The sequence below is a fragment of the Excalfactoria chinensis genome, chromosome 2 (genome assembly GCF_039878825.1).
Source record: "Excalfactoria chinensis isolate bCotChi1 chromosome 2, bCotChi1.hap2, whole genome shotgun sequence".
NCBI lineage: Eukaryota > Metazoa > Chordata > Aves > Galliformes > Phasianidae > Excalfactoria > Excalfactoria chinensis.
The window spans coordinates 99,014,980-99,042,851 of record NC_092826.1 but is presented as its reverse complement, the minus strand read 5'-3'; the positions used below and the strand labels follow the sequence as shown (position 1 = coordinate 99,042,851).

The 27,872-nt window shown below is 40.6% G+C and overlaps 1 long non-coding RNA gene across 1 annotated transcript in view; it reads left to right on the top strand.

Moving 5' to 3' along the window:
* Window positions 1-3,965: 3,965 nt before the first annotated feature.
* LOC140249176 (uncharacterized) overlaps window positions 3,966-27,872 on the top strand; it is an 87,666-nt gene continuing 63,759 nt past the window's right edge. The window contains exons 1-4 of the long non-coding RNA XR_011902956.1: window positions 3,966-4,079; window positions 23,809-23,924; window positions 24,775-24,947; window positions 25,104-25,232. This is a non-coding gene — a long non-coding RNA (uncharacterized lncRNA). The remainder of the gene's footprint in view (window positions 4,080-23,808; window positions 23,925-24,774; window positions 24,948-25,103; window positions 25,233-27,872) is intronic.

The following is a 27,872-nucleotide window of genomic DNA, read 5'->3' as shown; positions in this document are numbered from 1 at the left end:
TAAGAATAAGGGGTTGGGTGTCCTCATTACCATCAAGATAAGCAGGGAATTACTCTACTTTCTACTGGAAAATGATAGTTTTCTGGGAAACTTCCTGACTTTCATCTGTTTTTGCAAGTCTTAGCATATAGAGCCTTGCAATGCTTCTATTTCTTTCCAACAGCTTTTAAACAGGCTAAAGCAAACCTGTCTTGCCTCTCCCACAAGAGGGATGTGACTGCCTGTGGATGTTTTATATCATGCTTTCAGAAGTTGTCGAATAAACAAAACCTGAGTGGCTGTTCAGAATTTCCTTGGCATCTTTTCATGGTATTCAGGGAAGATTTCTGCCTAATGTATTTAAGTCAAATTCAGCATGACTTTAATACACTGCTGTAAATAGGGTTTGAAGAGATCTTTCTGTTTGTTTGTTTGTTTGTTTCCCCTAACTCTTGTAAAATTAGCTCCCCTAAAAAGAAGATCCTGCAACATACTTGTTGGAATACTTCTAATGACCAGCATTTGGTTCTGTTTTACTCTTGACTCGGTTACTTCCTCAGTTGCGTCAGTGCAGGAAAGGTTCTTAAACTCTGTCTGCCTTGGGTTATTCACTTAGAAATGATTATCTAAATAGCAACCTACTTACATTGTTAAGGATCAATTCATTTATTAACTGAAAGCACTCTGAAAATATAAAATGCTGTGGATGTAATTTTTATCACTAACAGCACTTCAAAACTGGGAGTGCTAAAACAGTCATTAGCAAAATCTTCTGGGTACTGAAAGAATATTACATCAGCTTAAAATGGGAAAGTACCTCATCTGGAAGCATATGAAGTTGTATGCAATATTACGATCCCTGGGAGTACAAAAATCCCAATCCTGAGCTTCCTTCATGGCAGCATTCATTTTCAGTGGTGATGAGCTCTAATGTAAGAGTGATGAAAAACTTATCAACAGCTGAGGCTGATGTGGAGTAGATATAGATTAATACTGTGTAAAAACATAAAACTTGCTTTTTGGTTTGTTGGTAATCGTTCCCTTACACCTTTCACTGTATTTTTGACTCGTACTCTGTGGGCTGCTTATTTTATGTCATGAAAGGATGAGCAGGCAATACAATTTGTTTCTCAGTATTAATTGCTCCAATACATAGTGCTTCCCTGTGCTTCTGTCTTCTTCAAAGTTGGCTCCTGCTCAAAGTGCTTTCTGTTACGTTGTTATAAAGGGCTTCTAGCAAAGGAATGGTGCCATTCACTGGTGGGGAGGATGGTGCGCTTTGATCAGCAGTGTTTGTCCCTGCTGAACTCCCTTGCTCTGATCTGAATGCTGCATGCACGCCTCTGACTGCTTGATCTGTGTATTTTGTTTCTGTAGTTCTTGTCACAGTATTATGCAAAGCTTGTTAAAATGCTGCAGCTCTCCCCACCTCAGATTATTTTTCCTGTGCTGTTTTCATGACCTGTGGCTGAGGCACGGCCTCTGTACACCCCATATACTAATTTGCTATTGTTTGTGTTCGAAGTGGGATGCTCTAATGTGTTATCTACAACTATCTAGGATATAAAAATATATATTCATCAAACCCAGATGCTAAATATTGCTTACATTAATATGTATACATTCTGTTTCATAGTATCTATCACAATTTGACAATCCTGAAGTAGACATAAGATGCTTTAGTTTTACTCTAAGATAAATTTAATGAGAAAAGGGGCAGCATAGACCTTGCGTAAATTACCTGCAATAAAATGTGAGTGGCAGCCACCTTGAGATCTACGTGGCATGAAAATAGACGTTGACTTTTTGTGACGTATACTTGCAACAGAAGATGCACTTCCATGTTAAATATATTGCCCCAGTGATGAGGCACTTGCTGGTCAGTGGGGTGTCTTGGCTTGTCAGTCAAAGTGGAATTACTGCTGTATTCCCCTGCAGCCTTCACAGAGAGAAGGTCAAAGGAGTGTGAGCACTCACCAATAGTCAGGTCCTTTACAGCATCAAAAGCTTTATATTTGCTCTTATCAGCTAAATAAACAGGAAGAAAAATTTCTAATTTTCTGGGAATCTCAGTCCAGATATAGAAGCTGGACTTTTATCTACACCATGTATGTCCTGGGCTGCATTTGCATTCTCTTGCTGCAGCTACAGTTTCTTATGCTGCAAACAGCAGCTCACACTGCAGAACAGTGAGCCTGGCTCTGCTCTCACACTGGTGTCATTCTGAGCAAGGGGCATGGGAGAAAAATACTCTTTCTTTTATATATTGGGTCATTTTAAAAACATTCTCCTTCAAGGTGTTAAAACAAGCCCTAACAGTGTACAAGCATAAACAACCAGCTGACAGTTCAGACTGAGGTTTAACTTTTGCAGTGAATGTGGGGTGTGAATAACACGGCCTAAAGTGATTTAAGCAAGCAAAATTAATTGTGCTTAGGGGTGGTCAGTCCAATCCCTTCATCCATACAGTAATAAGACTCAGATGTGGAAATACTGTAGAAGTGCTCATTCCTAATTTAGACACTAAATTAGACTGCTCTGAAAAGGTAGCTGAAGAGGCATCCGTTTGCCTTTTTAGTGCTGTAACTGCAGAGAGAGGACTTTGTATCTGTAAAAACACATCTCGTGCAGCAAACAAAATAAAAAATCCCGCTGGCTTAAATGGAAGGTTTTATGAAGGGTGAGAAAGAGAACATAGCTAACCCTCTTCCCTCTGTGACTGCCATTGCAATAGGACTCTGGCATTAGTCTTATAATGCTTTTCAGACGTATAAGCACCCTTTCCTTTACAACCTCTCAAATTATTCCACAGTTCCACGGGAAAAGATTTCTTGTGCAAAGAGATACTCCCAAATCCCCTCGCCAAGGAACCAGGTGGATTATAAAACTGAACAAAGATAACCCCTCTGCCTTAAGGCAGGAGGAAACACAGCCTGATGCTGCTTCTTATTCTTTTTTTCTTTCCAACCTTATCTTCCCTCCTTTCCCCCTCCCCTTCCCCTCTGTCATATGAAATGCTCAGTGTGACTCAACTTGCATCCTTCAGGTTGCTTGGACACTACTGCCACTCAAACCTTAAAATTACACCCTCATCATGAGTGTGAGTTGAATTCTTTCTTCCCCATCAGAGCAGAATCTGACTCTTTTTAAATCTCATCTGTTAATGACGGTTGGTCCTTCTGCCTTTGTGTTTGTAAAAACGTTAACTGGGCTGACCACAGGCAGCTAGGTGGGGAGCCACATAGGCAACACACTGCGGGTGCAGAGAGACCTGGAAGGCCAGCAGAGATGTAATGTGCTCATTATTTAAGGCTCACTAATAATCGCAGGAGTTCTGTCTGGGTTGCCAGTTTTTAGATTTGTGTGTTGAAACATCTTGAACAAAATGTTAGCGAGAGCATTTCTGCAGCATCCTGCTGACTGAATTCAAGGTGCTGCCGTGTTTGCCATCTGCCTGCGAGCTCGCAGTGGTAATTATAGTGAGTCTTCCAAGTGCTGGAACGAGAGGTATGTCAAACGCATTTTCCTTCCTTTTGAAGGTAATTTTCATTTTCTCAACTCATTGGAAACTGCATGTGATTATCAGCCACAGGTGCAAGAGCCACGCAGGAGACAGACGTGTACACACCTACAGAGCAGGCTATCAACTCCTAAAGTGTCCACAAGATCTTGCATACAAAGCTCAGCACTTCTAAATTAAATGCAGTGCCGGAGAAAATTCCCTCATTACTGCTTCTCCTGTCCTTGTGGATAGAATCTTAACGTCTCTCTTATTAGTGTAATAGTATGAAAAGCACTTGATTTGGTTGAGCATCACTGGAGTAATGTGTGCTGGAATAATAACATATTATAAAAGCTACTGAAATTGTATGTCACATCCCACTTGTAGAGACTTCCAAAGATTTCTAGTTTTAGCTGAGTTGCTGCTGTTATATGTGTCAGTTGTTTCAAAACCTCGCAGGGTTAAAAAGGATTGTGAGTAGCAGGGAGAGGTAACTGAAGTAGGTGGTATGAACAGCCTTCTCTGCTGCTGAAGGCATTTAATTCAGTTGCCATTCAGAGCACCTGCTTGTATTCTGCAAGGTCGGTGGAGAAAAGAGGTGAGTCCAGAGGGTGGCCCGGAAGACTTAAGATAGGTCTGTGTGTTCCCTGTGTTCTTGTTGCGGGACGTGATGTCAGCTTTGTGCTAACAGTGTGTTCCTCATGGGGCAGAAAGGAGAGGGGTGGCTTATGGGCACAACCATGATGAGGCTAAGCAGGGTGGAAGGTAAAATCAGCCCTAAGTGATGAACAGTTTCTTTTGATGTGTAAATGCCACTGAGAAACTGGGCTTATAGAGCTGACTTGTTTTTGTGGTTAAAGATCTGTTGCATTTGATTGTTGGCCACCTTGGAGGAGGAGGCTTAGAACTGGTGTTGCACTTGTGTACTGGCCCCAGACCTTCAGGAGTCTGCCCCTTCTCAGGCTTGAGGCTGGAATTCTCCTGGAAGAGCAAGAAGGCAGGAGAACAACTGCTTCCATCATCTTGACTTCTTTAGTGGACTGGGAAGATGGATGAGGGAGAACAGAAGTTGGTTTGCATTGGACAGTGAGGTGGGACTTGTTTGGAGTGACACACTGGAGGTGACATCATCCATCAGAAAAATGTGTGGTTTTTTTTTTTGTCATTGTTTGCCGTATTTCTAGTTCTGGTGCCTGGTGGGAGGAGGTGGGAATTAGACACTGTGAGGTGCTCTCTTTGCTTTCCCTTATTTCTCCCTTGAAAGAAGAGGGAAACTTTGTCCAAGCGGCACATTCTCTGAAGTGTGACTGAATATGGCTGAACTGCTTTCCAGGCTGCTCACCCTCATGAGACTGGAAAGACTGGGGCTCTGCAGGGAAAGACCAGCTAAACTTGATGGCCTTAATAAGGGCAACTTACAGACAACTGGGGTCATGGGTAGATTTTAAAGGAAACAGAGAAGGGTCCTCTAGGAGATATGAGCACCAGGCCTGTCACAACCTGCTTAAGCAGAATATTCTTCGATATACCTTAAAGTTAAACCTCTGCGTTTGCACTTGCAGTATCAAGGATCAGGTGCACTCAGCAGTTTAATATGTCAAAAGAAGAGAAGATTTGAGTTTTTTGATTTTATGCCTTAAATAAAAGCACTATGCTAAGGTCATCTTTCCTTTTCAAGATACAAACTAATTCTAGGACAGTGGAATATCATGTAATTTTCAAACAGGCATCTGAGCCACCGAAGTCTAGTTTCCCATGGGTTTGCATTTCCTGGCTACTTATTAGCTCCAAAGGTCATCTTCACCATGACTGGAGTATGCACCATCTTCATTCCATGCCTTATTCCTTGCCGTAGCCAGAAGTTTCTCTGCTGAGCTCATCCAGCAGCCTTTCTTTAGTGAGGGCAATCACTTGGATACCCAGCTGCCTTGCACAAACTGGAAGACTTCCCGTGGGCACTCCACCATTCTGTCAGAGGTAGCTGACATTAGCCAATCGGTTTGAAAGTTATTGAGAAACATATATAGAGTGTGATCTCATAAGTCAAGTTTCCATAGGAACCAGCTAAAAATAATCTGTATTAATACTCAGTTTCTGCCATGCTGAACTATTATGTCTTTTTCTTTTCTCTCGTTTTTTTCTCAGTGAGAACATTGCAGCCACTTGTTAATAGTTCGTGGTGGAATTTACAGACAAGTTTACGAGTCATCATATGTGCAATCGACTGTGTTTATTATATCATCTGCCTTCTTTCCTGCTGACTAAAATGGGAAATTAACAGAGCATCCTTTCTTATGTCATAAAAATGTCCAGAAGATTAAAAATAGCCTAAAGCTTAAAAACTTCACCTGTTAAAACAGAGCTCCGTACTAACAGTCGTATAAACGTGATTGTTGTAGCTACATAAGTATGCAGGGCTAAATGTGGGGTCTGAAGAGGAAGGCTTGGATGCCTGTATGTCACAGAAAGATGGCAACTTGTGAATATTTGCTGTTTGGAAATAATGAGATGCTGCAGACCAGGAAGTTGTTACCAAATATTTTATTCAAATTTTGAAGCCATTCTTACCCCATGAGAAATGTTCTCAGGATAGCAGCTTTTTTTGTGGCTCGGTGCCACAAAGTTGTATAAGAAGAGACCAGGAAGGCAGCTTTAGCTTGTGTTGGTGTTGGTTATAACATCATGCATTCTCCATGACTAAGATGGATTTTTGTGCTTGCAACTACTTTTGTTTGTGTTTCCAGCAGCAGATTAGGAATTGTCTGTCGTGTCAGCTGGAGGGTGGGAACGGGTGATGTGTTCCTAAGGAGACAAATCGCTGCAGACATCTGGTTTGAAATGTATAAAAGTATCTGGCACTGGACTTCTCTGGATCATTCCCTATTCCATTTTAACATCTTATCTCCACAGGATTTACATGCTGAATTTCTGGGGGGCATTTATTCCTCTTCTGGGTTTTGACTTTACGTTTCTTTTAGAATCACAGTAGGGTTCAAGTTGTAAAGCTTAGCATTGGGAAAGAGTTTTTAATTCAAATTTTAACCGTAAGAAAATAGTGCATACGTAAGCATATATACACTGTATACTTAACAGTAAAATTCATAGAGTTTACATAATACCATACTAGGTATAGCATGCCAGAGAGGGAGAAAGAAAGAATACATGTATTCTGAACCTCGTAATAGCATGCCGTGGAAAAAAAGTTTGAGTTGTGAGTATTAACAAATGCTGAATAATTTACACACCCGGAGATAATGATCAAAGTTATTATTTAAATTAAAAATGAATTCAAGAATTCAACATGATGTCTGTGGACAATTCATTGATAGAGCAGGAAAAAAAAAGGATGAAATTAATCAAATAAATAATTCACAGTAGATCACTTGCTTCTAATTATAAAAAGGTGTTAAGAAATGGATCTGCTTTTGAGTTGGGCTGCACATATGTATCACCACAAATACAGCTGTCCAAGAATAATCCCTGTTTTAATTGCATTTGGCTCAGGACAATAAGTAGATACACATGTGGTAACAAAAGCACTGGCTTACCCCATTTATTAAAAGCTTTTTGTTTGCTTGCATGACAAAGCACCCTAAGCTAATGGCTCTGCAGTGTGAGAGAGACCAGCTTACTCTCTCCAAATCTTCAAAGTGTAAGTTAACAGTGGGCTGAGGTTTCCTCTCCTTCTCTCTCATGGTCTACCTGCTCAGAGCTCTCTCTCTTCCCAGGAAGCTGGTTACTAAATAGGCATAGAATGGGCCTTTCCAACTGTCACCACTTCTTCTGAAGGCAGTACTTGTGGATACTCCTGTGCAGCAGTGAGAGGACCACACTGGTGGGCATGGGGACCTTGTCAGATGCATTGCTCAGCAGCCCCACTGCTGCAGAGTTTGTAGATAGAGGGTGGGGAAGAGACGATACGGAAACCAATGCAGTGTGTGTAAACATATTTGTTACAAGGCCTTCAGAGGAATGAATCACCAGGCACCCCATCTTCAGCATCCAGGGCTCTTTGGTAGCTGAGAGCCAGGTTTTGTAAGCCATGCTGGTCCCACTTCTCCATCCCACTGCACTGCCAGCACACACTGAGTAGGCACGATCCAGCATTGTTCATTGTATTGCATCTTTTGCATCTTTTGCTTATCTTCCTCCTTGCCACCAGAAAAACTGTTTCTTTTTTTCTTTTTTCTTTTCCTTTTCCTTAAGCACCAAGCAAGTCAGGGTTGGAAGGGTCTCTCTTGAAAGAACTGTGTCACACAGGCAAGGACAAATCCAGCCCTTTGCCCTGCATTCAGAGAGGTCCTAGTTTAGCTCCCATTACAATAAGGGCTAGTAGCAGCTGTAGTGAGAAGATGATGGCATTTATCATGAAACATCTGTATAGATTTTGAGCAAAATGGCTTTTACTGCCTTAAGAACTGCTAGGGAAGTGCTAGAACAAAAGCCATCTAGAAATCCCGAGTGCAAAAATAACTGTGTAGTCTGAACTGGAACATCCACTTAAGTACAAATGGTGCTTTTCCTAGTGGGCTAAAAAGTCCCTGTCCTGTCAAAATTGATGTCATGACTGGAAGTCTGAGATGCTCCATGGCAGTGGGTTCAGTATTTCTGAATGTCTGCACTGTCCACTCTTGGCTTTGTCACATCACCGGGTCAGGCAGCAACTGGCAGCCTGACTCTGTCACTGTGCTGTAACAGTGCCAGTCTCTCAGACATCAGAAACTGCTGAAGATTCCAGTTTTCTCTGCAGCTGAATAATGCAGAAGTGTAACACATACACAGCACCTGTAAAATGATTGAAAAGTGGGGTGGAAGAGCAGGAACTAGGCGAGTGGAAAGAGGATTAAATTTGCCTCTGTGTCAGCCATGCCTTATCATATTAGTAAAAATAAAAGCATCAGAATAATACCATCTCACAAAGGTATTTACATCAGCATTTTGTCCCCTGAAAATATATTGGCAGCAGCTTTTTCACCATCCTAGCAAAATTTGCAGTGGTGGAAAATTGCTTGCCGTTATTGTACAATAAGGCTTCCATTTCTTCCCCTTAAATTTCAAATCCCCAAATAGTTCATAATAGTCCCCAGTATGCCAGTGACTTTGGGATTTTTGTAATGTTAGTCATTTTGAACATACAGTGTTTTTGCCTTGGTGATGTGAAAGCAATTGGCACTGTGGGACAAGAAAAAATGAAGGAAAAGACCAATGCCATGTATTAATCAGCTTCAAAACATCATAAAATCCAGATTGCCACATGCTGAATACCAATGCGGTAGAAATGTTCAGAAACTGCAATCAAATAGCTTTGAATGTCAAATGAAATTACTCTGGGAATCTTCTAAGCCCTCTTCTTAAAGCACACTGGAACATAAATCCCCTACTTTCATTTGATTAGTCCGAAAGGCTATAGGATATATTATTACATCTAGAAAACATGGCTGGAGTCTTAGTCATTAGCATTGCTGAACACACAAATTCCCTCAGGTCTTTATTTTTTTATGCTCTATATCTTCTGAATGGAACATGGTCAGTGAAAGCTTCAGGTAGAATGCTATCTTAGACTCACTGACTCTTATTATATATATATTCATGTATATACATTGAAGAAAATCCTTTGGGATGTAAATCCGCTCCATTAGTGTGTGACAGCAAAAGTGAAAATGTCATTAGTGAATATTTAGAATTGCGTATAAAGGTATAGATGTTAAGAATATTTGGTTGACAAACTACCGTGCGTTAGTGACAAACAACTTTGGCAACAGTGCTTTGATGTAATTAAATCAAAGAAGTGTGTACTCAGTCTGCTCTTAATGATTTGTTGCCAAACTATGCAGATTTAGCTTTCACCTGGGAAAATGGCAACAGAAGGTGAAAGCAATTGTGCAGAGACATTTATATGAATAGTAATGACAAAGCCTCCAATACCAGAAATCACCTCAGTTTAAGAATGGGTTTATGCCTGTACCTTATTTCTATTAAACCTAGTAAGACTTCAGTATGAGCTTAAATTAGGCATGCAAAGTGCCCTTCTGCTTCAGGAAACCTTCTGTTTGTAAGACATCCCTGGTTCTCTGTCTTGTCCGCATAGGAAGCAGAGGTTGAACGGGGACGTAGAAGTGGCTGTATTGGACCATGGGGCACTGCATCTTATGTTGGACAGTGGTTGCAGGTTGATCTGAATAATATTGGGAAGTGTGTGATCCTACTTAGCTGATAGACTATCACAGCCTCCAGTGGCCTGGGGTCTCCAGCCTGGTATTCTGTCTTCATGTTTATTAGCTTTTGAAGGAATTTATTTATTATTTTCCTCATCCATGATTATTTCTGGCCTGCTTTTGCAATTGCGAATTTGTAGCATCCTAACCAAATACTACATGTTTGGTTACAGCTTCTATGGTCAGACTGTACATTCAGTTCTTGTTTAGAAGGTACATCCTCATTCTAAGAACTTCGATGCCTACTTGCTTTCTAGTACAAGGACATAAAATGAACAGTTGTTGCTGTTGTCTCCATGCCTTTCCTTATTTTGCCAACCCCCTCCATCTTTTTTCAGTGAGGAATCACACTGTGTTAGTTGTTCCTTGTTGGGAAGCTGTGCCAAACCTCTGATCCTCTCTTTCATGTTTCTGTGTCTTTCTTCTAAGTCAACTTACATTCTTTCTGAGATGAGGAGAGTAGAATTTAACACAGTAACCAAGATGTGGGCAAAATGATAGTTTTTGGTTTTGTTCTCTATTTCTTTCTGTTATTTCTAAAATTTCCATTGCTTTTTGACAACTACTTAGCACCATGCTGACACGTTCATAATGCTATCTATTATAACTCCAACATCTCTTGTTGGAGTGGTAATTGCTAGTTCAGAGCCCATCACTATGTCTTTAGAGTTAGTAATCATTTTTTTTTTTTTAACTTGTGCATGTTACTTTTCATTGTTGCTTTCACACCAGACACAGGATGTGTATTGACCCTTTTATTTTAGTTTGTTATTTGAGAACTGCTCAGTGTGTTCAGTGCACACATCAAACCAGTGTTTGAGCAGAGCTAAATGTGGCTTTGCTTTGAGGACTTCAGTGGAACCATGGCTCTTTGCATTTACAGGGGAGCTGTCTGCAGTGAAGAGTCCCTTTGTCTTCTTGGCTAAACCTAAAGGTTGCATAACAGCTGCCTTAAGTGACAACTGAGTAAAAAACTGAAAAACTGGTTATTTGCATGGCGGGCAAAATAGGAAGATGTTTTGGCATATCTCAGATTCTCTTAGGATTCACACCAGGTAAGAGATGTTGACACTTTTGATTACAGAAAAACCTGTTTGTTGTCCCTGACTGCTGCCTTTGCATGTGCAGCTCTGTACCAGCGATACTGTGAAAAGAGAAAGCTCGAACATTAGCTTTGGAGTAAAGTCCTGCAGTCCTTGGTCATTTGTGGGTGAATGAGTGCATCTTCCTAAGCAAACCTCTGGGGCATGCAATTTCTTGATATTTAGGTCTCTGACTCTGTGCCTTAAAGAAGTCAGCTTAGAGGCGCAGTTCCTATACTTTATATAGTGAGTATTTAAATAGATGCCATCGATGGGTTCTTTCCACAGTTGTTTTTTTCCAAGAAAAATAGCCCATAAATTTGATATTTTTTTTTTTTTAAGAAGTGAGACGTTATTTAGTCTTAGTAAAAGATACTGTTATTACTGCTAGCTGCAATACAAATACGACAGTTTATACAACACTCTCTTCACATTTACAAATAACAGTACTAGGATGAAAAGGAAAAATAACGACATTCAGGATGGGCCTGGATCTATCTAAAAATGCTATTGATTCTTTTATTTCAGTTTATTTGTACACAGAAGTCAGGTTCTGCTTATGGAAAAAGAGAAAAATGAAATCAGCAGTTTTCCCTCCAACTAAGATTTGAGGATGTTGCAATCAGGCCAACAGATTATGCCTCCAATTTCAGAGGATTTTCTGTTTAAAGTTGCGTGTACGTATACGCCTCTACAATATCTGACATCTGCTTGAATATGCAGATATTTGTTTTGACACTGTGACAGTTGCAGAAAGTGTTTTTATTTTTAATTTTCTGTAACATGTCAGTGTGATAATCAGATCTTAGTTCCCATTTGCCTGTGACACAGAGTCTGAAGTTAAGCATTTTCTGATTTATTTGTAGGCTATTTTCTTGAGTCCACACTGCTTACTTCTGAAACCTGTGCTGTTTCTGTAAGGTGTGGACTTTACTCAATAACTACTTGGTTTTCCTCTGACCCCCAAAGTGATTTCTATTTGTTATTAAAAAAAACACAAGTATTTTTAATGAAGAGGATCTTCCAGGTTCTGGATTACTCATGAAGAGATCAGGGCCCAACTTCTGGCCCAGCTGAAGCCTTTTGTGCAGTGAGTTAATGTTTAGGTTGCAGTAGTATATTGAAGCTCGTCACACCCAGGACTTCGTTGTGCCCCACTCTTTATTAACTGTTTAGTTAAAGATATACTGTCTTGAAAAGTCTTACAGTTTAAAAGCTGAGGTAACTTTTGTCTTAATGGCTGATGCTATGTAAGCATGCCATAAAGCCCTTAAGTCCCTGCTCCTTTCCAAGCGTGCTAGATGTGTTTCTATGCTATATAGCTTATCACACATTAAGTCCATCCACAGGCCAAATGATTTTACAGTGCTTACATCAATTCTTGCCCTGAAGGGCATACATAATGGGATGCAAAGCCACAAAATAGGAAAAGATTTTCCACAGCTAAGTGACTCTAACAGCTGCTCCCCCTCCCTCCCCAAACTCCACTGTGACTGTAAGATGCAGGAAAGCCTATAGTTGTTCTGTGTACAAGGTTGTCTGGTTCATGTTGTATCTCTTGTGCGGGAGTTTTTGAGTTGTGGCCTGAGGGTATTCACTGCAATTTGCTATGAAACGTTTTGTTTTTATTACCCTGTCCCCAAACACTGTTTACTTCACCTAATTTCGCTTAGCATTTTCAGGAAATCCATCATGGATCTGCTGGGTCTTTATGCTTGTGGTGAAAAAGTGATCTTTTTTTCCTTCTCCATAACCTTCAGCATTTTGTGCTGCTTCTGTAGCCACAGACATCTCATGTGTAGGTCACTCTCACAGATCTCAACTTATTTTTCAGAAAACATCTTCTGTTATTAGAAAGTGGCAAGGAAGATCTGCAAAGAACCACCTGAAAAGCCAAAGACAAGCAGAGAAATGTTAGAGATAAGTAAAGCTCTGGAAAATTTTTGGAAGCAAAGTTGGTTGTTAGGGTCACTTGTGAATTATCTTTTCTTACCCGTGAGGTTTGGCACTGGGTGTTTTAACATTCTAATACAATCAGAACTATTTTAACTTTTTTGTTTTTTGGTAATTTTTTTCCAGAATTTGAGTCGTGTTCTTCTTTACTTGCACTGTAGCATTCTGCAATACCTTGGTGCTCCCGAGTCTTAAAGGAGCACCAAGTCTCAGTAAGGCAGAGATTTTTGTATCTGGACACAGGAGTCATTCACGTACTTTGAAAATTTTGAGTCTTTGTGAACCACTTGGATGGCAACAGCCAATCTCTCCAACCTGCATAGCTCCGCTTTGTATTTGTTCTGCCTATTTGGATTGCAAGTTCTTTGAGGCCAGGATGTATGCATGTTTGTGTAGCATATAGTGCAGATGACAACAGTATCAGTTGGGTTCTTATTTCTACAAAACATAATTAAGCTGACTGCTTCTTTAGAAGAATAACAAATACACTATCTACTTAAAATGTGCTACAAATTGATGACTTAAGATGGAAATGTGAATGAATGTCCTAATTAACTTCTTCAAGGGGCATGTGCTATTGTGGTTGTAAGGACAATACATCTGCTCATTCATGCTCTCTTGGAACTGGCCTAGAACAAACCTGCACAGTTCTGGGGATTGTTTTCAAACTGTTGTGCTTACTGAGTCCTACAGAGGAAAGCAGAAAGTGTTTTTAAGAAGACATTTTACAAGTGACTACTACTTACTTCATCTGCTCTTCTTCTGCCTGCACCTTCTGCACCTGTTGGGTTGTTCCTCCACAGGTTGTGGAGGAACAGCATGGTCATGGGACCTGTCCTGTAAACATCAAAGAGTCATAGAATCATAGAATGATTTGGGCTGGAATGGACCTTTAAGATCATGTAGTTCCAAACACACTTCTGTAGACAAGAATGCCTCCCTCTAGACCAGAGAGGGAGCATCCAGAAACTTTCTAGGCAACCTGTTCCAGTGTTTCACCATCCTCACAGTAAAGAATTTCTTCCTAATATCTAGTCTAAATCAATCCTCTCCCAGTTTAAAGCCATTTCCCCTCATCCTGTTGCTATATGCCTTTGTAATGGTGAATGGCAAGATGGAAATGAGTCAACAATGTGCCCTAACAGCCCAGAAAGCCAACCGTATCCTGGGCTGCATCAAAAGAAGTGTGGCCAGCAGGGTGAAGGAGGTGATCCTGCCCCTCTGCTCTGCTTTGGTGAGGCCTCACCTGGAGTACTGCGTCCAGAGGAGTCCACAGTACAGGAGAGACATGGACCTGTTGGAGTGTGTCCAGAGGGCCACATGATCTTGCCAGGCAAAGAGGTGAGACTGAGTAGCTTGTAGTTCTATGGATCTTCTTTTCATTCCCTTCTTGAAAATGGGGGATTATGTTTCCTCTTTTCCAGTCAGTGGGAACTTCACCAGACTGCCATAACCTTTCAAATATGATGGATAGTGGTTTGGTGACTTCATCTTCCAGTTCCCCCAGAACCTGTGGATGGATATTACCAGGTCCCATGGACTTGTGCTCCATCAGGTTCTTAAGATGGTCTTGAACCCGATCTTCACTTACAGCAGGCAGACCTTCCTCCTCCCTGTTCTTACCTTTGCTTTCTGCAACTTGGGCAGTGTGGCTGGAGCCGTTGATGTTGAAGACTGAGGCAAAGAATTCATTGAATACCTCAGCTTTCTCTGTATCCTTCAAGACCAGGTCTCCAGTTTCCTTCTGGAGAGAGAACTGCACGTAGGAATTAGGATAGAAAGTCTTGGCAATTCTGTGCACCAAGGTACCATTAGATAATGAAACAGAGATTATGGAAGAATAACATGCTTGCTTAAGGATTCTTAATAAGGATTTGACAAGTGTAAACTTCTCCACCTCTACTCAGCATTGGAAATGCATCCCAGTACAGAAGAGACATGCAGATACTGGGCAGTCCAGCAAAGGCTTATGGAGATTCTTATGGAGCAGTGATCACAAAGAGAGTTGCAAGAAATTCCATCTAACTATAATTTTTTCCCTGTGAGCACTTGGACAAGTTTCCCAAATAGCTGTGGGCTCCCCTCCTTGGAGGTCTTCAAAACCCATCTGGATGTGAGCCTGGGCAGCCTGCCCTGGGTGACTCTGCTTGGAGCGGATGCATCCAGAGGTCACTTCCAACTTCAACCACTTTGATTCTGTAGTTGATGTAGACTTTTTATAGGTTGTCCTTAAATGGCTCATTAAATGAGATCAAATTTGTGTAAAGGTAAAGCTGGAGTCTGTGTTAGTTCCAGTGACTATAATACGCTATTAAGTAAATGATTCCATCCCCTGCAGGTTCTTTTTTGGTCTCTTGTGTATGTTTGTCTTTGTTTGATGACTTCTTTCTTTAGTTACTATTATGTGTTTTACAAGTAAGAGAAGAATTTCAGTAGGAGCAGAAAATTATTTTTCTTCTCTAAGGGAAGAATCCTGGCTCCAAATATTCACAAATTATGTCTGATGATAGTCAGGTTCACTTCTAAGACTATTAAGAAATTAATTCAAGTAGTAGTGTTGTTCACTCATAGAATGCAACTTGCTGTTGTTACATGTGTTCCCAATAATTTATTCCAGATTCATGAAAAAGGAGAGTCCTACCATGGGTACCTTTCATTTTATTTTAGCTCCAAATCTATCAGTTCCCTTGTTCATTTAGAATTGTTTACAAAAATGGCCACCTCCACAAAACCAAGTATTCAGCTTTTTGACATTTTATAGTGATCCAGATATATTTGGTGATTAAGCCTCTCAATATCCCTGTGATGGAGATGAGTTGGTATATATTGCAAATTAATAGCTAAGAAAGTTAATAATTCAGTCACGCGGGTATTTTATTTAAGCTTTAGTCATTTGACTTCTAATTACATGCTGTAACAACTACACTATACTTCCCTGGAAGGGAAAGTCCTTTAATGAATAGCTTAATTCCAGGAAATATTTTGTTCCCCTCTTGCTGATCAGGAGAGCTCTGTCAGATGGCTTTCCAAATCAGCGTGGCAAAAACTACAGATTTTACTCTGAGAAAAACTTTGGAAGGCAAACTTGAGGTTTGATTGGCAGAAGCAAAGGATCTGGGCAAACTTGGCGCTAAACGAGGGCAGCAGTTGGTTAAAGTGCCTGAAGCACTGTCAGTCACTTGCTAAAGATATGCTCATGAAACAAGAAATATGCTGGTAGCAGCACCTAGATAATCTTCCCCCTCGCTTCCCCCCCTAGATTCAATATCTGACTTCATCAGCAGCCTCGTAGCTCCGTCCTCTGGAGAAGATAACCTGCACCTGTGGTTTTCTTTCTATGTGAGGAGGGATTTGAGTTGTAGAAAAGAAAATCCTGACAGTGGGTCTGAGAGGGTCAAGCATGGTCTGCTGTGGAAAGTAAAGCCAGCTGGTTCGGCTTGTGAAATAATTCAAAGCAGCTTTAAGAGTATTCTGATATTTTCCAGATCAGCACTGGCCCCATGCAGCTGCTCCAGCAGCTGGAGAATTGCAATTGTGAGCTGCTGCTGACATTTGCCTACATCACCTCCAGAGGGAGGGAAGAATGATGTGGAGTTGCTTGTTCTGGCTTTGCGGTACATGAACAACCTATGTGAAGGGAATCTGGCTTGTCAGCCAGTGTGGCTTTATGGCTCTTTCATGCTCCTGTGGTGGTGTAAATTAGAGCCAAATTCCATACAGAAATAAAGCAGGAGATGGCTGCTACTACATGTAAGGGCACAGCTAATTCTTTCTACTCCTTCCCATCCTTTCCTGAACTCAAGGAGGCTGTCAAATTAGTTCCATATTTTTGCATACTCTGTAGAGATATCTGGCTGAGAAACTTCAAGTTTCCTTCCAAGAAGCTTGGAGCATCTATGAACAGTGCATAGGTGTGCTTTAAAGGATTATGATTTGCCTCAGAGTTCCTTGCAAAAGATGTTGGTCCCATGAGGACTTAGATGTTTTTATTGGTTGGTGATGGCATGGCAGTACCTGGGACAGAAAGACAGAGCTGTGTAACCACCTGGATGCTTGAACTCAAACTTTTTCTCCCATGTCAAGTATATAAGGCACTAAATAAAAATCTGAATACTTCATGCCTGCTTTTCTCTCAGAATGCTGACAGGGCACTTACTGATGTCAGTGTCATTGCAACTCTTATGATGCAAATTGTCACTCTGCTACCCTAAAATGTCTCTCAGGGGACCTATTTCATGTTAAAAGACTGACCTCTGCTCTCAGTAACCCCAGTGTAAATCTAGAATAAATTTTATATTGTCAACAGCAATTATACATGCCACTCAGGGTGTAAGTGATAGATGCGGGTCCTGCCTGAAAGTTGATTCAAAGCTCTGATGATAGTCTTACTGCCCAGTGCAGACATTTGCCATCTTCTTAACTTTGGTTGTGCACTCATTCCTTTCCTTTGGATTGGAAGTCTTTTTTTGTGGGGAAAGCCAAACTTATATATAAATGCAAAATACAACTTGGCTGTACTCATTTCCATGCATTAAGTTGGATTTTAGCAGATTGCCTGTCAATAACGCTGACCTTATGCATTTTATTTCCTTACCTGGCTACTTAAATTGCTTTGCACTGCTCTGATTTTACCCATAGGCCAAGGAAAAAAGTCACCTTGCCTCTCTTTCGGTGTCTGCTCTTTTTTTTCAGTTGAAAAATTAAAAAACAGAATAACCACCAGAAAAATTAAAAAAAAAAAATCTACAAAGAAACTTAAGGTAAAACAAGAGTCTACAAAATAAGTATAATGAAAAATGGAATAGGTGCAAAATAACCTGAAGCAGGGTCTCAGGTATGCAGAGGTCCTTCCTGACAGCCAAGGTTACTACCAAACTGTTAAAAGTTCACTGAATAAACCACTGGACATCGTGAATGTTCCCACTATATCACAATTACAGGAGTAGTCACTGAATAAATTTATGCTGATCCACTGGGAACGTTTTTAGAAAGTTTAATAGCCCTTAAAATTTCTCATTTCTACCTGTCATGGGCTTGCCTCGTGACTGCTCATTTTGCTGTGTTATAAAAGCAGGTAGAAAATCATATTTCTGACTTAAAACCTCACCAAAACCATCCTTCCTGTTTAAGACAGCAGTAGCCACACATCATTTAATCCCGCATTTCTTTCTGCACCTACCGCAGGAACACAGCAACGCATTGCGTGGCTTAATTACTTCTGGTCTAATTAGAAGAGCCTGCAAAAATCTGTGCAAAGAGAATACATGAGAAGATCACTGGAAAGTTTAAGTAGCACAGGTCTAATTTCTAATACTGAGTATCTCGCAAATGAGAAAGGCATCTTTAAAATATGGACTCCGAACTCTGTTGATAAGATCATTAAGTTGCTTCAGTGATCACAATGGGCTTTGGACACCAATGAGGAACTTCTGCTACTACTGTTCCTGATAACAGTTCAGTTACTGACGCCGTTGACTTCTGTAGAAAAGAACCAAATCCAAGTGGACATAATCATAATGAGTCATGATTAAAAATTCAGCCAGACTTAAAGAGGAATCAGAACTTAAAAAGATAGATGGAGCTATGGTGATGAGATGTAATCAGCAGTATGAAAATGATGAGTGTTTCATCTAGACATCTTTTATCTGGGAAAAGACTTATAAAATATAGGAGATTATATATATATATAAAAGAAGCTTTCAAAGCTGTGTAGAAACATAATGAAATATGAAAATAATTATGATGATAGCATATAGCAAAATATTAATCCAAACGATTGCAATTTTGCAGAGCAAAATGAAGGGAATAAGGCAAAGAAAGTATAGCATAACAAAGTAGAAAGAAACAACAAGAACAACAAGGATGTATAGTCTGCTGAATCACAGCACTTGGGAATCCACTTTGTTATTCATCTGAGAACTCGTTATACGAGGGCTGCTCTGAAAGTAATGCCTCCTGTTTTATTATATTGGCTCATGATGTCAGAAATGTGTGTTGGTGGTGCAGCAGTAGAGCAGATTTTTGACTGCAGCACGCAGGCTCGTGTTCATTGCAGGTGAAAATGCATAGCTAATGGTGGTGACTGTTGAAAAATACAGTTCTGTAGCCGAGAATTTGTTCTATCAAATAACGTCATCGTGCTCTTTGTTATTGGTTGTGGTTTCCATGAAAATAAATAGGAAGCATTACTTTCAGAGTAGCCTACCTATGTAATGCCAGTCTGGGCATGCCAGACTGAAACAACAACAACAACAAACACAGTAAAAAACCCAGAAACAAACAAACAAACAAACAAAAAGCATCATGCAGTATTGCTGGGGCTATGTAGTCATTACAATAAATAATATTAAGTTGAATTCCTCTGCCTCAAAGGTTTTCTAAACCAAAATCCTCTGGAGTTCTTAAACACTAACAGATCTCAGAAACCTACTCTTACTGGAATTAGGATAGCAATCAGGGGGCAAAGGAAGAGATCTTTTCCCTTCCCATTCCCTTTTTCTTTCCCCTTCCCTGTCAAGTCCACTATTTTGGCAGCTGGTCTTTCTATTTAGTTTCTTGTTACCATTTTTGCAGAAGAAGACAGTTCTTTCACCTCTCTCCTTTTCTGATCTCCGTCTAAATATCTGATCATGACAAATTAATGCTTTTTTGTGTGCCCAGTGTTATCATTTAGCATAAGTAATTTTTCCCTGGTAGGCTCTGATATCTGTGGGTAGCATTCATATCTCTTTGAGTCCTTTGTTTCATATCTTTTGGAAGAAAGCTGTTAATTTCCTTAATTATCATAATGTCCTGATCTAGTTTCAAATTATCTTCATTTTCCTTTAAATATGAATGCCTTGAACCATACTGCAGATGGATGCCTATGGCATCTATGATCTGTATGCTGTCACTGATAATTTCTGAAGACTGTATGCATTTTTTCGTGAACTCGGTCCTGTCCTCTGAGTTGTCTGCTTAGAAATGGACTTCTTGTTAGTAAACTCTAAGTGCAAGATGATGCCACTTTTGTACTATGCTACTTGATTCAATTTCAGCTATTCCTGCTCTTGAATTCTCAGATTCTCATCACACTATTCTGATATTCATCTTTACTGATGACATCTCTCAGCAAGCATCATAGATCAGTCTTGTTTTTAACTGAAGTCATTATATGGAAACATGAGTCATGAATGGTGCCCGCTGATTCTTAAGGTACAGAAGCAGCCAGCTCTGTTTCACCCAAGAACTTCCTTTTTAAACTCATTTCATTCCTTGCACTTCACCTGCTTTATAAACATCATGTGGTGTTTCATCAGATGCTTTTCTCATGTCAGTATTGATGAAGACCCTGCATTTCTGTCATCTAGAGAATCACGTATCAAATAAAGCCAGTATTAATATATTGCAGATTCACTCTGAATCTTGAAGATTCTTTCTATTAAACTGCCTTCTAATGAGCTGACTGTAAGAATCCAAGGTGGAGGTACTTCAAAAACTTCTGGAAAGATATTCAAGGATATTAAGATGATGGAAAGTTTTCTGAAGGGCCTCCAGTCCATTATTGTTTTATCTCTGTTATGCCCTGCTTATTTTGTGTTGTCACCCAACCATGCCCTCAATCGCTAAGACTTCCAAGGGCTCTCTTTTCTTTGTTTGCTTTTGCTATTGGTGCTATGCTTAGGCCTAAATGTCTCCTCACAGAAAAAGCTCAGTCATTCATTTCGAAAATTCCTCATTCATTTTTGAAATACTGATGGTGTTATTTCATCTTTCCTCTTATAGTCTGATAAAGCTTTGCTGTCAAATTCAGGTTGCAGAAAGGCTAGAAGTCATGATTCCTTAGAATGGAACTAATGATTTATGAAATAAGAGCCCAGTTCACTCATTCTTCACAGTTTATGGCTTATTTAGGTTTCCAGATGAAGTATGCTTTATTGTTTTATACCATTTCCACATGGGCATTTGCCTGCGTCAAAGGCTACAGACAAATAGAAGAATATTAGTTGATTACCTACTTAAAAGACACTTGGTTGTGAAATACTGAAGTGAAGGGATTTGTTGTTTGTTTGTTTGTTTTTGCATTTTTCTCGTTTTTGTTTGTCTTCTGTTTTAAAGAGAAAAGATGGAAATAAGTCTAAAACAGCATCTGCCCAGGTTGTGCTTTGCTTTATCTTGGGCTCTATGCACCTGCCTTCCTGATCTCCTAAATTCATTCTTTATTGCAAAAGCATGAATGTTAACACTACCTTTCATTTCAGTCATTCTATTTCAGCAGATTTACCTTTCTGAATCACTAACTGAACTCAACAAAAGGTTTTTATCTGCTGATAACTTTCCATCTGAGAGATTTAAAGTGCCGGATGACATTAGCTCTAGCTCAATGATGTTATTAAATTCTCACCTTAAATCTCACCTACAGAAAGCTCTTGTCAAGTCACATGGACAGGATGATTGCATTAGTCATACTACACAAGCAATACACTCATTTCAGTAAGTTCACTGCATTCAGACTGAAGTTTCATCTGTGACAGGTTTCTTCATATCCAACACAATGTAGTCCTTTGCTTCAGTGTTTTTACTAGTTATATTCTTCTCATTGTAATTTATATCCTCTTTGTTCTGGAGTATGCATTTCTCAAGATCCTCGCTGCTTTTGTGAAACTGAGATCAGCTACAGTTATAAAAAAAAACATGCTTACTTTATGCATTGCAAAAAAATTTCTTCTGTTCATAGTTCAGTTTGAAACTAACTTTACTCTTTTAAAGTACAATTTTCATAGCCTGGCCTCTGAACTATAAAATGCAATTGACACGACTGACATTTTGCATGTGCAGATTTATGTGAAGACTGACTTATGGGAAGTTTAAAAACACCGCCCGAGACACTAGTGAATTATGAATGATTTGAATTGTGTTTATGATTTTTATCTCATTTCCCCCATTTTCTGGCTTCTCTTCACCCAGTAGTATCCAGATAGTTTGGGACAGATATATTTCTTTATGTGTGAGTGCTGATCATGAAGGAAGGCAGTGCCATTGACTAGATTCGGGGATTAAAATGCATTTATCTATGGATTAAGAATTCCATGAGCCAGTTTTAGAGGATGTTATGAAATAGGAATCAGCTAGCTACAGAACTCCTAATACACTTATGGATTCTTATAGCCTAAATCATCTTAGTATCAGAGCTCTCAGCAACTTGAATGTACCTACAACACTCATGTGAGTTAAAGGGGTTATCTCGTGATTCTTCTAATGGGATAACTGAGGTGCAGAAAGATTAAATGGCTAAGTCAAAGCTAGTGAGAAATCTGTAGCAGACTCAGAGCTAAAACTGAATTCTTTGGGTTTCAGGTCATTGCCTTAAATATAGTATTGTTTCCTTCACCTTGCATAACAATATTACTGAAGCCAGCAGCACACCTCCCAGAATGCTCTGAGAGATGCAGAGGAGCTCATTAGGCAAAATGGGCAGCCAGATGCCCGTCCTCTATATTTTCATGTTGCTAACTCCCTCTTTGTAGCATCAGAGGATGCTTTGCCATCCTGTATGTCCTGTCCCTTATGGTAATTAAAGAGATTTGTAAGTACAGTTATCTTATTGTCTTATAGTTGGGGAAAAGGGGACGTGACTGGCGTATGTAGTGCTGTAACATGGATCTGTGTCACAGCAAGAAATGGATGTTTTCAGAAATGGGCATATTGTTTTTTTTTCTCTGAGATCGTGCCGTGCCTCATCCACCAGCCCCAGCCCCGTCTCTGAAGGAGACCCCAGCATCTCACATGGAAAACAGCAGCAGTGTCCAGCAGCACAGCAGAGGGCTTGCAGTTAAGATTTGCTGATGGTATAAGAGAAGAGTTGTCTGAGTAACAAGGGCTATTGGTGCTTCGGAGAACAGTGACAGCCCTGCTCTCCCATATCAACAAATCTAGCAGCCCCAGTCTTCTATTAGCAGTGGCATGTATGCCACACCAGTGACATTACAGTGTTATTTCCCATGACTCAGAGGCACAGAAGTCATATACCCACGTTTTGTCTGTGCACTGAAAATATCAGTTGCATTCTGTGCTGAACAAAACAAGATGTATTTATTTATTTGTTTTAAATGTTATCAGTTCTGAGAAATGCAGAAGGGAACATCCCGAGATCCCCTGAGCATTAGGAGGTGAGCCCTTGTGGTGCTGGTACAAGGAGTGTACTCAGAACAGACCGTTTTCTTTTTCATTATCATTAGCTTTCCTCTTGTAATTAAAATATTTATCCATTGCTCCTCTCTTTCCATTTACTTTCTGGAAAAAGCCCAACTTCAATATTTGGGTCTTGTCATTCCTTCCTACATTTCTGTGTCTCTTTTTCACAGAATCACAGAATCACAGAATTTTTCAGGTTGGAAAAGACCTAGAAGATCATCTAGTCCAACCATTACCAATACTTCCCAGTTAAACCATATTCCTCAACGCAACATCCAAACGTTTCTTGAACACTCCCATGGTCGGTGACTCTACCATCTCCCTGGGCAGTGCATTCCAATGCCTGACTACCCTTTCTGAGAAGAAATACTTCCTAATGTCCAGCCTGAACCTCCCATGTCGCAGCTTGAAACCATTCCCTCTAGTTCTATCACTGATTACACGAGAGAAGAGGCCGACCCCCAGCTCACCACAACCTCCCTTCAGGAAGTTATAGAGAGCAATAAGGTCTCCCCTGAGCCTCCTCTTCTCCAGGCTGAACAATCCCAGTTCCCTCAGCCGCTCCTCATAAGGCCTGTGCTCCAGACCCCTCACCAGCTTCGTAGCCCTCCTCTGAACATGTTCCAGGGCCTCAATGTCTTTCTTGCAGTGAGGGGCCCAAAACTGAACACAGTACTCAAGTTGTGGCCGCACCAATGCCGAGTACAGGGGGACAATTACCTCCCTGTTCCTGCTAGTAACACTGTTTTGATTACTATCTTTAAATTCTAATCCCCCCTTCTTTTTTTAGCTAGTTCTCTATATTCCTTCATCCAGATCCGCCTCTGTTCTTTTTCCTTCTTTCAGTCCTAGTTATTTATTTATTAATGTATGTACGTGTTCATTTTTGGCTCTTTTTTTACAGCTGTTTTCCTACCCTGTCTGGCCTATGCGTTGGGTTTTGTGAGTCAGCAACCTGATGGTGGTGACAGACACAAGCTTCTGCCCAGTGGTGCTGCATGGAGTGACACATGGCTTCAGGTACCACCAGTTTTGTTTGTGTAATCTTTACCTTTTCACTCTTCTGTGTGTTGCTGGTTGTTGACGCTGGCATTCTCTAAAGCTTTTTTGACTTAATATACTGGCATTTATTTACAACCTTACCTTAGCCAAGTTTGCTTTCACTCTTTTGCGTGTGAAATACATAGCTCATGAAAGCAGAAGCTAATAGCAGACGAGAATGAAGCCTAGTAAAAGCAGGTGTTATGCAATTTGTCACCGCATGACTCTGCTAATGCATCTTTCGTCCAGAACTGCGGTACCCCTGCCATGTTTTAAAGTGCAGGAAGATAAGCGTGCGCTGTACCCTGGAGTGCCTTCGTCTATAAATGTAATTCAGAATTATGGGAAACAGTGCTCTGAATCTGATGGCCTTTTTCCACACAATTACAGAAACAGCATGAGATTAGGAACATTGCAGCTAGGGTGCACAGAACAAACAGGAAGTCGGATGTACAGGATATTAATTCAAGCCCAGATAAGATTCTGAGAGGGTTTTGTTTTTAATCCTAATACGATGCTTGCATGACAGCCGTTTTCCTGAGAAGGCCTACTGGATGCCAGTGCTCATCTGTAGAGCCCCATTTAATGACAAAGACACCTCAGGCTTTTGAATGGGCCTCTATAGACATCAAAAGATATGGATCTAAAAAAATGCTGAATATTTAAATGATTTGACTGCAGGTGAAGATGTTTTACTATGGAAAGATTGCGTGCAGTCTGAAATATAATGAAAGGGACAACATGAAAAGGAGCACTTTCTCTCAGGAGGGAGGTAGAAAAAGCATTCAATCTACCAGTCTCACATTTGCCACTGTCTTTGTCCTTCCAGGACAACCTCCTGGAAGGTGCCAGGAGCCTCTGTTGAACATTCAGTGCCCTCAGAATCCTGTTGGTATGGATGGGAACTGAAAACTTCTGGTACTGGAGAGGAGAGCTTTAACTCTTGAGGGGCTGCAGACAAGAAAGTGCATTCCTGTTCCGGAACCTCCAGGTGTACATAAGGTAAGCAAGGTTGGACTGGCTGCTAGGAATCTTTCTAGCTGTTGAACAACAACAAATCACCCCCTCTAGTTAACCCCTTGTGACCTCACTGAATAATCAGAGCCTGCGATATAGCCTGGAAATCAATAATCCCTCATTTTATGTGCCTGGAAATAGGAAAGAAACTGGACAGAGAAGATGGGAAAGCAAGCATCAGCATGTACACCTTTTCACAGGGAGTATGTAATCTCCAGCATTTCACCTGTGCAGAATCAGACAGAGCTTCTTTCTCATTGCATTCAACAGGTGGGTGGCTGCTGCTTGTTAGAAGCTTGTCTCCTGTTTGGCCTTCTGTTTCTTCTGGTTATAGAAGCAGTCTGTATGAATAGGTAGATGGAGAAATCTTAGTTTTTTTTCCAACTTGATGCCCTTTGATCTCACCTGTTGGAAATATGACTGTGAGTTACAACACCAACTCGGGAAAAGGTTTTGTGGTAGGCAGACATTGCAAAAATTGCCAAGTGCAGAGAGAGTCCTTTGATCTACATATGTGTGCAAATGAGTGTTCATACAGCTGGATGGCAGCTCTTTGAAATAGTATCAGCTCAGAAACTTGCTCGTTGTATATTTATGAGATGCTGTGAGACAGTCATTCACTTTCGTATTAACGCTGTGTGAATTTTTCACTCCCACAATTTTGTATTCAGCAAATAGTACGAGAATTAAGATGCTTTTTTTTTTTTTGCAGTCTCATGGAATAAGTTTCTCAGGACCGGCAACCTTTCAAATGTTTATCCATAGCAGATGCTGGACCTCGTACTATGTAACATTAATGCTCTTTTTCCAAAAGTACAGACCAGACTCTTTTTTTCTGCAAAGAGCTGACACCTGACCCCCAGGGGAATCTTATCATCAGCCTCAAGGGAGGCTCTGCAATTTACTTGCTATAAGGATTATGGTCCTCTCATCTGCTGTTGCCAAGCATGGCATGTCTCCCTTTTCTCTTACTCACCTCAGTATCGCAAAGCCTTCCTTAGGAATACTGGTCCCCACAGACAGTGAGGGCTGTTGCACGTAGTGTGGTTGCAGACATGCACTAGTGCCAGCAGAAGCTCCACATGACCCTCAGCATGAGCAAAGCCTAGGATACTTGTTCAGAGCCAATTCAAAAACACTGACTCAGAGAGGTCCTGTCTGTCTTGTACTTTGGAAAGATTTTGTCCAACGTTTGGATGGAGCTAAAAGGATTTATGCAGAAGAAGCTGAGCCCGATGACTTTGTCCCTTCCTCAGCTACTTGTGCTGCTCTGCTGGGCCATCCAGATGTAGGGGCTTATTCTGTCATTTGTCCTGGCTTTGACTATTTCTAACCACAGTGGATGTCTTTACCCCGCTCTAGTGAGACAGTTGGAATGGAGAAAGGGATGGAGTTAAGCCTTCTCTTGAACTTGCTTGTTGCAAAGAGAAGGACGTTCCAAAGTCCTAAAAGTTCCTCAATCAATTCTTCCATTTCCCCACAATGACTATTTGTCTTCCTTTGCTGTGCCAGATAATCCCTATGTTTGGCAGTGAGGCATGCTTTTTCAGGCTATTCTTAATTAATATCGTATAATCTGTCAATAATTAGTGTGGAAATCGAAAAGAATGATGTTGTTGAGGCTGAGATCTGCTACCTGGCAACAGTGAATGTACATATCCATTATATCACGAAATTAGAAGCTGGAGAAAGGACTGATCTGTCTGACATTTTGTAAGATGATATAAATGAGCACATTCGACAAACACTAGATTTATGTGAGGATATGAATGATACATGTCTGAGGAAAAGATATTATCTCTCTTATGAGGGTGCAGTTAATACCTCATATCAATTAAGTATAGTTCATTAAAGCCTCTGGGTAATCTTATTTTTGGACTAGATCAGAGGAGCTCTCTATAAGGACTGACAGAGGGGTTATCTCAGTAATAATCTCTACTTTTTCATGTAACATCTCTCATAGGATGGACTAAGTGAACTAGCATCTAGACTGTAACAAAAATAACCTTTTCAGCCTGAAAGTAATAGTATTTTATTATGTTTGAAGTAGTTGCATAAGGTAAGTATATTGAGACATGCCAGTCATGATGGTAGCTCTGATATGATAATAGTTGGATTGTGCACTTATACTACCAGTCCTCAGAGGAGAATTTTGTCTTTTTTCACGTTCACTGGATGCTGTTTTTATCTAAAGCATTTCAGCCATACAGATGGAACGGCTTAGAGAAAATGAGGTGGCTTTTTATTTTGTTGCTTCTTCCTACTCTGGTTAAAATATTCATATCTTGAGAGATACAGTTTTCTAGAATTTGGCCAGTTGTCGCCACCTTTTGAATCCCTCATGCTGTGCTTGAACTAGATGTACCAGCACTTACTATTATCAACGCTAACTCTTCAGCTTATCGACACTGTCTGCAGGAGAAAAAGGGGATTTGCTGCATTGGGTTCTCCCCATCTTCCTCCTCCTCAGAATTCTCTCTAGGTGAGAAATAACTGAGAACATGCTTACCGAGCAGTGCCATCCATGCAAGCCATGTGAGGTCCTGTGGAGAAGTAGTGCTGACAGCTGCCTCTGTTTAAATGGTCGGCACTGCTGCCCACCTCTTCCTTACTCACTTTCTCTTTCCGCCTCCCTTCTGCCCACTGTATGGAGCCCTGCTCACTGCGTGGGTGTTGCAACAGCTACATCACTCCAGAGCTTGTTGCATCCCAAAGTATGTCAGCTTTCTGGTAGTGCAGTTCAGCTAATCCTTGCTCCTATCTGGGGTTTTCTGTTTCAGAGGCACTCAGGATAGGAAGCCATGCCAAATACAGTATAATGAGAGAAAACTGGCAATGCTGACTTACTGAAGGTTTATTTCCCACAGGCCGTTCATACCATCATGCATGGTGTGTGAGTTTTCTGCTTCC